General features: G+C 39.1%; 1 long non-coding RNA gene across 1 annotated transcript; it reads left to right on the top strand.

Moving 5' to 3' along the window:
- The first annotated feature begins 297 nt into the window (after positions 1–297).
- Positions 298–5,021, top strand: LOC117487592. Its single transcript, XR_004556412.1, has 4 exons — positions 298–811; positions 910–937; positions 1,082–1,583; positions 4,936–5,021. It is a non-coding gene; the product is annotated as an uncharacterized LOC117487592 (long non-coding RNA).
- Positions 5,022–10,856: the final 5,835 nt, after the last annotated feature.

The raw sequence follows: 10,856 nt of genomic DNA, 5'->3' as shown, positions 1-10,856 counted from the left end.
TTTGCCATTGTTGTAGCTCCTCTGTTAACAAAAATGCTGTTTGTAAAAATGGATTAACTCGCGCGCAGATTGTGACGATTCTCTCCGACCAATCAGCAGCCGAGAGCGTTGACGTCACAAACTCAGCCCGGTTGTCTTTGGCCCTGGCCCCACGATTTTATGAGGCCAGAAAAACTGTGAATTAGGACCCGCCGGCCGGTACTAGGCCAAGTGGAAACGCAACCACAAACGGGCCGCTGACGTCACAGCCCTCTTAAACCGGGCTGCGGGCTGTAGTGGAAACGCGCCATTTGTAGTTCTTCCTCCAACTCTCAGAATCCCAGCATCAATGATAGAGTCCAGCTTGTATAGGGAGCTTCCTCTATTGCACTGTTTGGCTTTTTCCAGCAAGGCAAAATCCTCTTTGAAATGCTGTCTCTGCTCGTGGCAAATAATGGCCTTTTCAGCATTTTCCGTGTCCTCTACTGAAAGTCTTAGTGCATTAGCTGTAGGCCTTTTGAGCAGAAGCATCTGATCCTTCAGTCGCTTTCCTTTATCCTGCTTTACTCCAAGATCAGTGGAGCAATCTTTCCTCTTTTCTCTCCTCTGCAGGAGCTTTCGGTCATCAGCTGACATTTGTCTTTCCTCTTCATACTCGTTTTCTGGAAAGTCATTAATATATTGTCTTTCATTAAGCTTCTCAAGGTGAACAATTGAGGTCCTGTTCACTACTGCCACAGGGGTTTCATCATCCGGATCTGTGGAAGCATTAGGTGGACCATTAACGACCCATCCTAACAGTGTTTTCACTGCATATGGGCCGTTTCCTTGGGTATTTATAACTTTCCATGGTTCCATAGCCTTTGGAGTATTTACTCCAATAAGAAGTCCCACGTCAGCATCTAATTCTTTTATTTGGATTTCCTGCAGATAAGGCCATTTCTTGAGGTCCGCCTGGGTAAGAATGTTTCTTTTGGTAACGGATTTTGTTCTGAGTGTAAACCTTGGGCAACTTTATATATGTGCCATCTTCCACATTGCCCACTTCTAGACCCGTTACCTCAAAACTCCTGACTGTTTTCTCTGTTCCCATCGTTTGAAGAAGGACTTCAGTTCTCCGTCCTCTAGCACCAAGCTGCCTCATGAGCCCCTCTGTGCAAAATGTGTCGGTACTACCAGGGTCCAGGAATGCATAGGTCAGTATACTTTTATTTCCATGTCAGAGTTTCACCTTCACTGGCACTATGGCAAGTATGCTGTCTTTACCAGCCCCGATTCCTTCACCTTCTCCTACTGAAACAAGAGCACTGCTGATGGATGTCTCTTCAGGCCTTGCTCCTCCACTCTTCTGCTCTGTCTTATCATGTTTAAAGTTCTCAGTTTCAGGCTTAGAAGATCTTTTAATGTGCAGAATAGTTGGGTGTCTAGCATGACAGATTTGACAGGTCATTCTCCTGTTACAGTTCCTGCTCAAGTGCCCCACCTTCAGGCAGCCAAAGCATAGTCCTTTCTCTTTCAGAAACTCAATTTTAGCTTCATGAGATATTGAATGTATTGTATGGCATTCAGCTAAAGGATGCATGCTGGTACAAAAGGTACATGAGGTGTCCAAGCGGCAAACTCTGGGGAAGAGCCGGGACGCCAATACGGAAGTGCCACAAACTGCAGTTCATATATTGGCCGATAGGCGCTGACTGCAGAAAGGAGCAATTTCCATAGTCCCATGTTAAAATGTCCAATTTTACAGCCTAAAAAAACATGTTTCTACCCATGGATCCAATAAATATTATTATAGATATAGTTAGATTCCACCTTCATGATTATGAATCTGTGAGTGAATTGTTTTCTAACATGACCCTTTTATTTATATTAGGTCTTAAAGTTTTTGCATAAATTAGGGCGTGGTCACATTGAGTGACAGCTCTGTCAGGTGACTGCTGCTGTTAGCTTCTTGTCTCTCTGCTAGCTGCTCCGTCCGTGAAGCTACAGGGACTCTGCCTGCCCAGTTCATCCAGGGAACACAACTTGACCCCGGCCGTGTTTGTTTGTTCTTCATGCTTATATATCGGACTATTGTGACTCGCTCTGCGGTTAAAACAGACGGTGCATGAATGCCGTTTTGCGGTAAGTGAAATTCGAGTACTTTATTTATGTGTTTATGATTTCAATCAGCTACGTAATGAATGTTAAGGCTTGGGTTAGCGTGTAAGCGAGTGGTAGCTACATCGGTGCTAACGATGCTAATCGTATCCTCCAAGTTAACTTAAAACCATAGATTGTATATATAAAGGTTAAAACGAAATAGACAAGTGTTAAGCGTTAAGTGAGATAGTACTGTAGAACAAAAGGCTTCTGTTTGAGGTTGATAAAATAAGGTCATCCTTGTAACTTAGAGAGATATTTTATTATGTAGGTAGGAACTGTATGCATTGCTAAGGTTAATTTAAATTGGCTATGCTCAAGTATGTAGACAAGCTAACGTCGAAGTAGTGTATGTGAAATCAACCTCACAATAAGATGTGTGTATATTACAATTATTAATGTCATATTTCAAGATGATTACTTAGATATTACAATATGGTTGGTTGAGCTGGAGTTCATTATTGAGTTTACACGTTAACGTCACAGTCATCTGAAGAACGAACCCAAACGTTGTTGTTTTTATTAATTGCATTACCAAATTGGTATCAAATAAACAGTAAGCATTGGTAACACAACTTCCAAAGTTACAGTAAAATAAAAAGGACCCTGACTCGGACAATACACAATCCAACATGTTCAACAGAAGAGAATAAGTTATATTGTTTGTACACATGGTTCTTTACATATATATCTGTTTGTTTAAAGTTTCCAGGTGATGCAAACAGGATGGACCAGAGAGTGAGAGACAGAACTGGACTCCTCACAGCAGTGAACTTCAGCACAGGTACAAATACTCTTTTTTCATACTGTACAAAGAATCAAGAAAGATATTGGTTTAAATAAATGAAGTATTGACTTTAATACACTGATATACATTCCATTAAACAATACTAAATACTAGATCACCTACACATCAGTGAAGTTGAGGGTTTTTTCCATGCAAAGGGTTACATGTTAACAAGCAATATTACTTTGTCAGCTTTCTAATTTAAGGTATTGAAGGCAAAGCTATTAGTGACAACTGCTATTTATCTCTCAATATTGTCTGTAAAAAAACGTGGTAAAAGTTATGATTTCAGTGAGAGAACAGAGCAAGCTTCTACAGTTGCACTAAGTTTTGATAACAGTTAAATATTATTTTGATAATAAAATATATTTCAATGTTGATGAATTTCATACTGTTCATTCATAATCTGATTGTCTTTGTAGCTCACCGTTGAAATAAAATAAAACATTACAATTACAAAATAATTATATCTACAGCCCCTAAACACAAGCACACCTCTTTCATAAATAACACACTTGTTCTGCAATAATATGTTTTATGTTTCCTGTAATTTTTGTTAGGGAAGGACATGCCTGAAAGACACGACTCAACATTTTCTCCTTCTCTGAGGGTCAAGAAGAACATCCAAGAGGAAAATTAAAAGCTGATGTTATGAGATTTTAAGACCAGTACAGGACATTCACTAAGAAACTACTTTTATTGTGAAGTCAGCTGATCGAATGCACCTATTTCCACATCTACACTCCATCAGCTGATTATTTCTATTTGCCTCACTTTATGAGCTTCACAACATGTACCTTGTACCGCAGAGTTTGCAACGTCACAAATAAATGGGGCCAATCTTCAGTCGGATGTGAATGTGTAATCTAACATTTTCAGTAAGAATAATGGACAAAAGGAGTGCAAATACAAATTCAATTTATTGAAATCTGAACCAAAAGTTAATCAAACATGTTTTAAATAAAAAAGCACATATGGACAGAAGGTGTAAACCTATTAAATGTATAAGTAAACACATTTAGTCAAATAAAGTGACAGACAAGGCCTGTGCAGTTGGTATCAGCTATGCCCAGCATGGGCTCCTCCATCAGGCCTGGTCCTCCTCGCAGAGGAAAGACCCTCAGTCCTCTCCAAACCAACAGACTGGACGTCCATCACAAAGAGGTTTCTCCCTGAAGTCTCTGCAGCTCTCTGGACACCACGCTGTCTCAATCCGTCCACACTGAATATGAGTGGGGGAAAATGAAAATAATAAATGCTTTAGTCAATAAGAAATATAAAGTTGACTGTTGAGTTGCTCAGTGTTTTTAGATTGTCAATAATATTACTGTATAACTAATATCCCAGGTTAAGAGGCACCTTCAAATAAAGATTGGTCTTTAAATACATTTTGTCTTTTGAATTGTTTGTCTAAAGTCAAGGATCTAGAACTGGTACTTGTAGTTTTAATGATACAGTCTGGTTATAATGCGGTTTGGAGGAGGCCTCACAGGTAAGAGCACTAACTAGCTACCATCACATGTACTGTACCTTAGCTTGACTTAAATGTATTAAACGTATAATTAAGTGATAGCAAAATATAAATAACTAATGTCATGCAAACATATTCATTTGCTTGATTCCAGTGTTGCATTTAGCACATTGCATACAAACGTTAAGGGATTTTAAGATTCTGAAGTATTATGCTAAAAACTCAATAACTTAGATTATTATTTATAGTTTTGCTGAATAGTTTCATGTCCGCTTACCTTAGAAACGTAAAATGTGACGGCAGTGTGCAGATGGGGAAGCATGTTAGCTTAGCTTCTTAGCTTGAGCTAGCTCTGTTACTTCCCAGCTGGAGGCAGCAGGTCCCGCCTCGGCTCCGCCTCTTTGCCCTTATTTGGAGCAGGCGGGAGTTAGACTCAGACGTCACTGTCGAGCCGTTAGTGGCCGACTCCGCCTACTAAGGGCTTCTCGGCAACTCTGCAGAATCCTATGGGTGACGTCACGGACCCTACGTCCATTTATATATACAGTCTATGGAGGTGTCATTGTTAGTGGAGGAAATGTAGCTTTTAACAAGATAATTGTCTTCTTTGGGTTTCTCTGCATGGCTGTCTGACACTATAGCCACTGTGGTATCAAAACTGCTTCCCTTGCACTTATTTCGGCTTAAATCAGCAGGAGTTGTAATGAAAGTCTTTGCACTGTTAAGTTGATGATCGTGAATGTCACCAAAGAGAGGGTCTTGAAGTATTCTAGCTTGTCTTTCAATAAATACAACAAGGTCATGCAATTTTGCTCTTTGATGGCTCCGCTCCAGAATATCACAAGCTGCTGTTCTCCACTTCTCCCTTAGTTTGTAAGGTAGCTTTGAAAGAATGATAGGTTGGATGGCAGGTCCAGCTCCTCCATGTCCTGCAGATCCCTCATTGCATTACAGCAGCCTCTCAGAAAAAGTGCATAACAGTGCAGTGACTTTCCATCCTCTGCCTTTATAGTGTTCCAGTTGAGAGCTTTCCCCATATATGCGTTTGCTATCTTGAGCTCATCTCCAAAATGCACTTTTAGCAGTCTCTTAGCTTCAGCAAAGCCACTATTAGCATCCATATGAAGGCAGCTTCTCACCAGTTCCCTGCAGGATCCCAAAGTATATTGCTCCAGGTAATATAATCGATCCTGGTTACTGGTGGTTTTCTCCTCAATGCCATGTTGAAATGCCCTCACAAATATTTGATAATTCAGGGGATTGCCATCAAAGACTGGGATTTCCCTAGTGGGCAGTGATGTTTGCTTTTGTTGAAGTACAAGTAAATTAACAATGTCATTTAGTCTCTGCATCACAGTCAGGAAATTGTCATTATTATTTGTCCCTGTAATTCCTGCATCTCTAGCTGTGTGTTGAGGGCTTTGGTTTGTATTATCAATATTTTCTGGTGGTCTTGGTTGTTGGTATAGAAGCCTTTGAAGTGGTGTTTTGGGAATGGCTCCAAACTCAGCAAAGGTAATTGGACACGGCTCTGCATCCATTGACATATGTGGTTTTACTCTGTAGTCTTTTACATAGTCATGCATGCCGTCTTGTGTTGGATTTTGTGAACCAGTCTCAAAATGCTCCAGAACTTTCATTTTTGCATCAGATTCAGCTAGGCTGGCTTCCATTTCCATCCGTTCGAATCTAGCTTGCAGTTGAGCCTTTTCCATTTCAAGTGCATGCTTTTCCTTTAATCCTGCTGCCCGGGCAGGGAGCTCTTTCTGTGGCTATTTTGAGGTGGGTTGAGGAAGCAGAAGAAGTTGTTGATCCTGCTTTTGAGCTCCTCCTGTGTGATGCATTGGAAACACTGTCATGGGGTTCAATCAGTATCTGAGGATCCATTTGAGAGCTTTTCCACATTTCCACATCCTTAAGGAAATTTGTGAATGCAGACATTTTTGGTTCATACCAATCCATTCTCTCAGTTTCCCTTATTTCCTCAGATAAAAGCATTTGAACATGTCCATGACACTCAATCAATTCATTGAGTAACATCTTGAATGTTGCAACAGCTTCATCCACCTTTTCCATATTTCCACCTTGCACCAGTAATGGTTTAATTTCATTCATTCTGCGGGTGCATGCTCCAAGTTTTCCTCTTCGCGATTGGCTGAGAGTTTTAAATCTCTCCTCTGCCGCTGCAACATCAGCTGGAGGAATATCAGGATCCATTGTTTATTTTTGTTTGTTTTTTCTTCAATTAATCCACATGAAATAAAGTCATTAATATTTCCAAGAACAGTTCTTCGTGAATCCTGTTTTTGTGCCAAACATTCCTTTAACGTCCGCTTCCTTAACTGCGTGATAGTTCATTAATGCATTTCATTGTTTAAGCATTCCAACAGCAATTGTGGATTATCTTCATTTCATATCATCCCCAGTAAGCATCATGATATCACTGGATGGATTTCCCTTTCGTTTTGTCAAACATCCGTAACTATGCACACATCAGTCCTTGCATTGTTTGATGAAGCGATCCCATTGTAAACAGCGTTTCATTCATAGATTCCGGGCCGGCATGGTTTACTCACGGCCTCCTCCTCACGGCACTTTAGAACGTCCGATCGCTGTTTCCAAAGCAGAGCTGAAATCCGCACGAATCCTGTGCTTGTCCTTCGAAGTTTTTATCCACAGCTTACGGAGTCTTTTGACTAATGTGGTTTTTTGACTAAACCCTAGGGGTTTTTAAATCTACACTAAAAACACTCTTCTTCTCTCTGGCTTTCTAGTTAGAGCGGAGCACGACTCCTGACTTTTCCTTGTGTTTTTTATTTTTATTTTGTTTTTTATATATATCTGTTGTAATTTATTGTCGTTTATTGTGATTGTAGTAATGTGTTTTTATTACATGTACAGCACTTTGGCTCGACCAAAAATCGCTTTTAAATGTGCTATATAAATAAAACCTGATTTGATAGTATGACTCACAAAAATACCTTTAGATGGTGAGTTTAATCTAATTAGGGCCTGAGCACGAAGTGTGCGAAGACCTATTGAAATCCTTGGTATTATTATTATTTTTTTCATAGCTCTGCAGTTTAAAGCTGTTTTTGAGGGGGTTCCCAACACTGTTCACGTAGCGACATTTGGCAACGCCGCCAGGACGGGTGAAAATGTTTACATTCTGGATTCGATGGTTGCAAAATTTCCGACATGCTCTCTAGCGCCACCTGTGAAAATTCAGTTTTAGAAAAATGTACATAGTCGCCGCGTAACTCGGATGGACCTGAAATTTTGCACACGTATCCGGGCGGAGCAGCCCTACATATTATCCTCTCATATCCCTAAGCTCCGCCTACTTTGATTTTTTTTAAATTAGCATAATGTGAAAAACAGTGAAATATTAATTTAAATTTCAATTTTTTGCTTTTCAACACCAAACTTAGTGTACAGCATCAGTGGAGGGTCACACACACTACCGTAGAACATGAGCACGACGTGTTGAAAAATGTGCCCGACATCAATCGCAACGTATTAGCAAAAAGGTGTGGCTTACACATAAATGCTCCTAATTCATCCGCAATGTATCCAAATATCACAGATTTCGGTGGAAAGGTTCTGTCTGTCTTGGGGAATAGGCACAAAAAAGCATGTTCATTTCGGACAATAGGGGGCGCCAAAAGCACAACAAATTTATACCTGAAGATCCGATAGACGAAATAAATATATGCAACCAATGACGGAAGTGGGCGTGACCTATTCAGCTTTATGTCGAAATCGAAGGGTTAAAAACACTTACCGACCCATAAGTAGCGGGAAAATACAGTTACGGCCTTTAAACTCGGAACCCACGTCACAGCCCACGGCCTCCTCCAGACTGTCCAAAAACATCGTGCGTTTTTGCAAATACGGCTCAGTAGCGCCCCCTATTGTGCGGTAGTCACATATACTTTCTTTGAGCGACCCGAGTCTTGGCACAGACATGCCTCATGGAATTGCCGACATATTTCAAAATGGCTTCCATTAGCCCCTCCCCCCATAAAGTCGGCCATTTTGGAAAATGTGCGTTTTAGGCGCGTTTTTGCAAACTATTGTCGTAGGGAAATGATCGGAAAAATTCCAATCCAGCACAAGTTCAGCCCATATCCAATGTGATGCTAAATTAAGAAACGCATTGTCCAACCTGATCTCACCAGAATGCGTGACTCCACCACGACTCCTTAACACTGCATTGCGTGGTGGAGTCACGAACTTTGCTACATTTACGTGTCTGCACCACGCAAACAACGCCAATGTAAAGTGAATGAGGCTCCTTTGTTGTGGTGCACACACGCATTTCTACAACGTCCAGCAGTGAGCTTTTATTCTATAAAACGTTTTTAAAATCTAATGTATAGCTTGTAGTAACTCACAGGAGGCTTCTTTTATTTTATTTGTATTCATAATAATTTTTATTTTTCGTCAGAATGTATTATGGTGCATTATTCACCAATGTTTGTTCTCAAAAAACAATGCATTGTGTGTAATACAACTGTGATTTTTATTAAATTAGTTCGTTTTTAAGCCAGAGCTTCAGCTGTGTCAAAGAGATTGTTCCCTTTAGTTAACGTTATTTAAAAGATAATTATATTCCTATTTGATTAAGTACCCTTTATTGTATTACGGACCCAAAGAGCTGAGCGTCCATTCCCATTGGATAACAGAGCATTTTACACCCGGAAGTAAGTATTCTCCTTACTGTCCATTGATTTTATTTACAGTGATATCTGCACTACTCATCAACTCAAAAACACCAGATTATCCTTGTTAATTACACAACATTGATTGGTTTAAATTGTGTACAATGCTTTTGGATTTTCCCCTTTCGATTCGGAGAAACGAATATGTTTTCGGAGTCTGTGGATGGTAGAAGACACTACACTACCCAGAATCCTCAGCTATTGTTCCGCTTTGCCTCAAGCTCTGTGATTGGTTGACCTCCAACTGCATTCCAATGAAAAAAACGTTTCGTCAAAGATCAAATCATACTTTATTCAGCAGTGCTTGCTTTACTCTTTGAAAGTCATCACATGAATGCATTGTAATGAATGGTTTGGCTGCATTAAACATTACACATCTGTCGTAGTTCTTTATTTATCTGCAGAGATCGGGCCTCAGAATGGACCGGAAACTATTCTTTTACCGTTCTATTTTAATTTCACAATAAAGTTAGTAGTAATAATTTGTTTTGATATTATTGTTTTTTATTAACTACTAGACCGCTGGGTCATGTTAAGACCATCTTTTCTGTGTTGCTGTGGGTTTTTTACATCGCTTTTGTGTTACAAATATCAAAACAATAACAGAATATATCCGTCGTAAACTAAACCAGAAACAGCAGTATATTTTATTTTGTTAACACTGTAAACTTGACAGCTTTTTAATCCGCACCTCCTACTGGTTAAAGCACGTTATTACATGTTTAGAGTAATGCAATGCAGGTAGATTGTGTTGCTTTTTATTGACTGTTTTAAAATGCCTTTTTCTTAATGTCTTTCATTTTTGTAAAGCACTTTTGAATGTGTTATATTTGATGAAAACATTTAAATATTAAGAGTACATACTCTTAATATAGTGGGAAAGTGGAAGGTCAATGATATAAATAATATAGAATAGAAAATATCAAGAAGATACTGTAAGTGATCTCTACAATAAAACAGTTTAGTGCCTGATAGGAGGATGTGCAAAACAGACAAACTAATAAGGCTTTATTTAAACATTAAAGAATACTTTAGGTTAAGGTCTTCTTTTAAATAAGAAAAAAGCTTTGGGGGTATCTACAGATATTAAGCCTGACAAAGTACTTAACGTCTAATATATTGCATGGTTTGTTTTGGAACTTGACAATCAACTTTCCTTCAATGTTAACTATGTTGAAGCACTTATTTTAACTGATATTATACATATGAATTATACTCTTATAAGATGTATGTAGATAGTATAAGAAATGTGCAGAATATGTTTAATGGTGGAGGTACACAGATATCGATAGATGTCTTGTGATGCACTGTTGATGAACCTGTGACCCAAGTGTTTCATTCATTGCATAACTACACCGTAGTTGTGTATATGATATGTCAATAAACCTTAGAAAATCTTGAAATCTTGAAAGGGATGTGCAAAATAGCCATTATATACAGTTTTTAATTAACTATTAGTAGAGAATAACGAGTAAAGAATATGCTTTAGGGATCTGCAGATACATATTTAGTCTTCTCAAGCACCCACTACCAAATATCTCGCCTGATTGTTGGCTGAATTCACTGAATTTTACTCAGGTGTAACTAAAGTCTGATTTAAGGGTTGTTTATATTTCACATCATTAATCCAAATCTGTAAAGTAACTAAAATAAATGTAGTGGAGTAAAAATACCAGGTTAACCTTAAAGAAAGCCCTCAGGATTATAAAAGACCCCCATCACCCCACAAACTGTTCTGTCTGCTGCCGTCTGG

Source organism: Trematomus bernacchii, unplaced genomic scaffold (assembly GCF_902827165.1).
Source record: "Trematomus bernacchii unplaced genomic scaffold, fTreBer1.1, whole genome shotgun sequence".
In the NCBI taxonomy this organism is placed as follows: domain Eukaryota; kingdom Metazoa; phylum Chordata; class Actinopteri; order Perciformes; family Nototheniidae; genus Trematomus; species Trematomus bernacchii.
The sequence above is the reverse complement of the archived record's forward strand: the minus strand, read 5'-3'. Positions and strand labels throughout refer to the sequence as shown.